The sequence below is a fragment of the Otolemur garnettii genome, unplaced genomic scaffold (genome assembly GCF_000181295.1).
Source record: "Otolemur garnettii isolate 467f Iridium unplaced genomic scaffold, OtoGar3 scaffold00117, whole genome shotgun sequence".
Classification (NCBI taxonomy): Eukaryota; Metazoa; Chordata; class Mammalia; order Primates; family Galagidae; genus Otolemur; species Otolemur garnettii.
Window position 1 is genome coordinate 1,762,555 of NW_003852512.1, and position 6,193 is coordinate 1,768,747.

The window sequence follows — 6,193 nt, forward strand, 5'->3', positions numbered from 1 at the left end:
TTCTATATTCTCATAGATTTCTTCATGTATAGATATGGAGTATGGTGGCGTCACAGCTGGTAATTAGGTAAATGAAAGAAATCTCAGTAGAAATCCCATGAGTGTATATCATGGCAGAAAGATTCCACTATCTTTACCACAAAGAATGTGGATAACAAAAAAATGGAAACAATTGGAATATCTGGTTAACTATTTACATGTGTGCTTATTTTTAACTTGTAAATATCTAATTGTGGATTTCAGAATGATAGTCTTTCAATTTCACTAAAGGCAGTTTTAATTTTAGGGTATTTTCCCACTATGCTCTTATTTTATTCCGAAGGAACAATCTGGTTCTATGAAAATGTGAAATCTCTGATGTGTTCACATGCTACCAAGGACAGGGATGAAAGGCAGATGAGTTTCCCTTTAGATGCCTACAGTCTGCGGGTTGGAATTGACTCAAGTTCCATAATTGGTAACAAACCCCTACTATTTGCTATGTCGTTAGTAACTTATCAGTATGTGATCCTGTAATATTTCATAAACATTATAGCAGATTCTAGTCAATAGTATAATTTACTCATATATCTTATCTTGCTCATTATGTTATATTCTTTTCTGGGACAGTGACAAAATTTATTTCATGCTTATATTCTGAGTACATAAGATAAGACTTGGACCTAGGAAAAACCCAGTAAATTTTTGATTTAAAAAAAAAAATCATTGAGTATGGCAGATGAAGTTATTTGTCTTGAAAGATGTGTATTTTTTAGTGATAAGAGTAGTATACCTCATTCCTCTTACAATCTCCATAAGAAGCTTTTCCTTCAATATTTGAGGTTCCAATCTGGGCCATTTGATGGAATAGTTCTAGATCCACAGCCAATTCAATGTACAAACAGATGAGAAATGATCTAGGTACTATTCTTTGAAGGAAAGACTTTTACACAAACATCATTCAATATAATCATAAATTGGAATATCCTCAAGTATCATCCATTTCAAACCCTTCATTTCACAAATAAAAAACTGGCAGAGGAAAAGTGACTTATTAAGGCCACCCAGCAACTGAGTAGAACTATAATGCATGTCTCCCAAATTCGAATAAAATTGTAATTACACCAAGCTTCTCTCTCAAATGATATGGATTTCTTCAGGTAATGGTGAGTTGAAATGATACGGAGTTTAGTTTGAAGGGTTACAGTGGAGGATTAGTCATGTGTAGAATACAAAAAGGAATCTTGTTAGTAGCTACTACTGACATTTTGAAAATAACTTTTTTTTGCTGAAATAAGTGCTGAGAACAGAAAGAACACCTAAACTTTGCTTTCTACAGAAATGTCTAGTAAAAAGTAATGTAAAAATTTCTGATCAGCATCAGAAACTCTAAGGTCTGATGAACTATTTGATCAATGCTTAACAACAAGTAATAGAATAATAAAAGAAACAAAAGTGGCTCTGGGAACTTTACTAATCAAAAGATTCAAAAATACTTCAAAAAGGTAGGACTCATTTGTAAAATAATATGTTCGAGTTGAAATGGTGACTGAAATGTGAGAAAATTTAATGAAGTGTGGCTATTAAGTAATAGGACTGGTTTTCTGTGTAATAGCTATAAAGGCTGAACGTTAAGTATTTCAAATAACATTGCTGAAAGGCTCAGATAGCTACCAGATAACATATTCATTTACAAAGACTATTAGAAGATGGGGTGGGAGAGTTGGAGGAAGACCGTATGTGGAAGGGCCTCTAAACACAAATCCAAATTCAGAACTTTATAATTGATCTTAAATTATCAAACAAGGAAATGATATGATGTAAATAATTTTGGGTAAGATTATCTAGGAAGAATATGAAAGTAGATTGTAGTAGACATTGGCATTAATGCAGGTAAAATATTCCAGAGAAGGTGATAGGAAGAATGGTAAAAAATAGAAAAGCAATAGCAAATAACTTTGGGCCACTTTCTATGACTGGCTAACTATGGGATATAAAGGGGCAACATAATGACCTTGCTTCTCTGAGCTTAAAGTGGTAAAAATGATCTTATTTTGAATTGGGCCTCCTTGAGGAGCCCAAGGAGTTCAAAGTTGATGTGGAGAAATGTCAAAGCATTCAGGAAATGTATATATGAGCTTGAGGCATGAATTGGACTTAGAGATTAAAGTTTTGAGATTTATTAGTAATCAGTGATTACTGAAGATATGAGATCAAGTGATTACTTGAGGGAATAGAAATGTTAGAAAGCAGGTTGTAGGCCAAGATGGCAGACTAAAAGCAGCCTGCACAATGTCACTGTCATGGACAGGATCAAAATGGTTAAGAGATACCCAACTTTAGATTGATTGTCTCAGTGAAAGCAATGGGAATGCATGGAGAGGAGGCAGGAGTGAAGCGAAGAAGATAGAAGTGGGATGAGCTGCTTAGCAGAACTAGAGGTAATTAGGGAAAACACCCACACATGGGAAAAGGAGAAAGAAAGGAACTCTCAGATTCCACACTTCCCCAGAGGATACTGCAACCAGAGCAGTGGGAGGCACCCTCAAGTGCAGCAGAGCTCTGGACTGATAGAGACACATGACTGCAGGCTGTGTAGGGGTGTTGCTCCAGAAAGCAGGGAGCTAGGCGCTTCCTCGTGAGCCCCAGGCACTGGAGCTGGTGTTTTTTCCCTGGGGTTCAGGTCTGTGACTGTAACCTTTCCCTTGCTCCTGCTAGATGTAGAAGGAGCAGGGAATCGTGGCACTCATGGGCAAGTGACATACACCTCCACTGCTGCCACTTTGGGGGACCTGGGCAGTGTAGAAGACCAAGGTCCTGGTACCACCCACTGTGGCCTAGATGATCCTGCTCAACCATACCTCCTGCAGACGTCAGCAGAGCATGTGCCCATAGCCTTCAGCAACCACTGCCCACTGTTGGCATAGCTGGACCACTACTGCTGACACTACAGCCTAAAAAGCCCCAAGTGGGACAAAAACCAGCACAGCCACAGACTTTGAATCTGGGCTGTCTGCACACCGCAGACCTCTGCTGTGCTGCACAAGTGACCTAGACGCCACACCCTATCCATGCTCTGCCACATCTAAGGATGCTCTGACCCTTGAGCATAACTACAACACTCTGTAGACTTGCTCCATCCCCAGTAGTCACCCTTTACCAAGGATCATCTCTTTCCAGGAGTACCAATCAATACTGCATGTGAGCTGAGTCCTAATGGCCTGTTCTGCAAAGAAGGCCAGTCCACCCAGTGCCCTGTGGGTCTGTAGGGTGATACATCCTGAGTACCTACTTGCTAAGCCCTGTACAGCACCTTGCATGGACCTCCCCCACACCACAGGCCTAGGTACCTCCGTTTCACAAGGCTGCATATATGCATGCCATGTCCAACAGACCTCCTCCATCCCACTTGGACATCATTTCCTGATGGCCAGCTCAACCTCATGTACACACCTGGCACTAGGGGCCAGTTCTACCACAGTGGCCTGGTAGAAATCACAGGAGGACAAAGGAGATACATCAGAGCAGCATCATTAAAGGCTCACAGTATATCCACCCCTCTCCTGCCTGGTCGAGCTCTAAGCATGCCATCCAGCGACCCATCCCTATCCTCACTGAGCAACAGAGGTCTCAGCAGAAGAGAATAGATGTACCATATGAGCTATCTGTTTTGAGCTGAAAAAGTGGCCAAGATGAAAAGGTGGCAGCACAAAAACTTCAGCAACTTAAACAAACAGACAAGCTATCTTAACATTTGCAAAGGATTACAATAGTTCTCTAGTAATAAACTTCAACCAAAAGGAATTTGTTGAAATAACAGATATGGAATTATTATGGATAGCAAATAAGATAAATGTAATTGAGAATATGGTAGAAAACCAGATCAAAGAAACCAAAAAACAATTTAGGACATAGATGAAAAATTCACTAAAGAGATAGATAACTTTAGAAAAGAGATAATAGAACTTAAATAAATGAAAGAGTCATTAAGGGAATTTCAAAATATATAGGAATGCTTCAACAACAGACTAGATCAAATAGAAGAAAGAATTTCAGAACTTGAAGCCAGGGAATTCACAGCAACCTCATAAGTAAAAAATGCAGGAAAAAGAACAAAAATGAATGAATAATCACTGAGCAAAATATGGGATTATGCAAAGTGAATTAACATGATTATAGGTATCCTTGAAAGAGAAGAAAAGGCAATAAACATGGAAAACTAAGAGAATAATAGAGGGAAGCTTCCCTGATATTACTAGAGGTTTAGATATCAAGATGAAAGATGGTCATTTCAAATATATTAATAATGGAGTATAAATGTCTAAACACAACAATTAAATAAGTGAAGTGAATGATACATTAACCAGTTTGATGTAAGCATTCCAAATTGTATATAAAATTAGCACATTGTATCCTGTAAATGCAGTAATGTACACAGTTACCATCTAATAAAAATAAAAAAAAGAAAGATGGTCATGTCATCAAATAGCTGGAAGATTTATAGTAATTTCATAGTAATTAGGATATCATCAAAACATATAGTCATCAGCCTGATCAAAGGTGAACTGAAGGAGAAAAATCCTAAAATCAGTGACATGAAAGCAACAAGCTACTTACAAAAGAAAACCCATCAGACTAACAGCAGGCTTCTCAGCAGAAACCTTTCAAGTCAGAAGGGATTGTGTTTCCATTTTTAGTCTTCTCAAGCAGAATAACTGGAAGCCAAGAATTTTATGTCCTGCAAAAGTAGGTTTCATAATTGAAGGAGAAATAAAGTCTTTTCCAGATAAACAAACACTAAGGGAATTTATCACCATTAGACCTCCCCTAGAGAAAATGCTTAAAAGTGCTCTGTACATGGAAACGAACTAGCAATACCCACAAATATAAAAATACCCAAAAGTTAAAGCTCACATCCCTTATAAAACGGTACCACATGAATAGAACAGTATCTCATATATTAATGCTAGCATTGATCATAAACAGTCTTAATCATTTTTTAGAAGATATATACTGGCTGAATGGATAAGAAAAAAATACTCCAGGTATCTTCTGTCTCCAATAAATCCATCTAACTTGCAGGGATACTCATAAATTCATGGTAAAAGGATGGGTAAAATATTCCATGGTAATGGAAACAAGAAAAGAAGCAGGAGTACCTATTCTTTTGTCAGATAAAATAAACTTCAAACTAACACGGGAGCTCCAAGATTCATAAATAAAAGACTAGTACATCTAAGCAAGTAAATAAAAGGCAACACCATAATTGCAAGGAACTTGAACACTCCACAGACAGAACTGGAAAGGTCTTTGAGGAAGAAGATCAATGGAGAAACATAAGACTTAACATCTAGAACAAATGGACCTGACAGACATCTATAAACATCCTACCAAAACTGCAGAATATACATTCTTCTAATCAACATATGAGACATCTTCCAGCATATATCATACATTATCTCAGAAAACAAATCTTAGAAAATTTAGAAAAATCAATATCATTCCATTTATCTTCTCAGATCATAGTGGAATAAAACTAGAAATCAACTCCAGGAGGAACTCTCTAATTAATATACAGTTCTGGAAAGAAAACAACATTTTTGTGAACAATCCTTTGGCCAATAACAAAATTAAGATGGAAATCAAAAGAGTCTTTGAACTCAACAACAATCATGACGCAAGCATCCAAAATCTCTGGGGTATAGTGAAAATGGTGTTAAGAGAGAAGTTCATAGTCTTAAATGCTTACATGAAAAAGACAGAAAGATCACAAATTAACAACATAGTGTTCTATCTCAAGGAACTGGAAATAGAAAATCAACCCAAACCCAAAGCTAGGAGAAGAAATGAAATAACAAAGCTCAGAGTAGAACTAAATGAAATGAAAAACAAAAACAAACAAACAAACAAACAAAATAATACAAAAAATAGAAAAGAGAAAATCCCAGCCTCAGGCACCTGTAAAGAGCTGGCCTGGTATTTTCATTTTACAGAATACTAATCAGAAATACCGTCGAGTTGAATACTAATACACATGACAGTGTTGACAGATCTTAAAAACTATTCCTAACAAGTGATCCCATCTCAGGGTGGGCAAGGGACTTGGAGAGAAATTTCTCTGAAGAAGATCGGCGCATGGCCTACAGATATATGAAAAAGTGCTCACCATCCTTAATCATCAGAGAAATGCAAATCAAAACTACTTTGAGATATC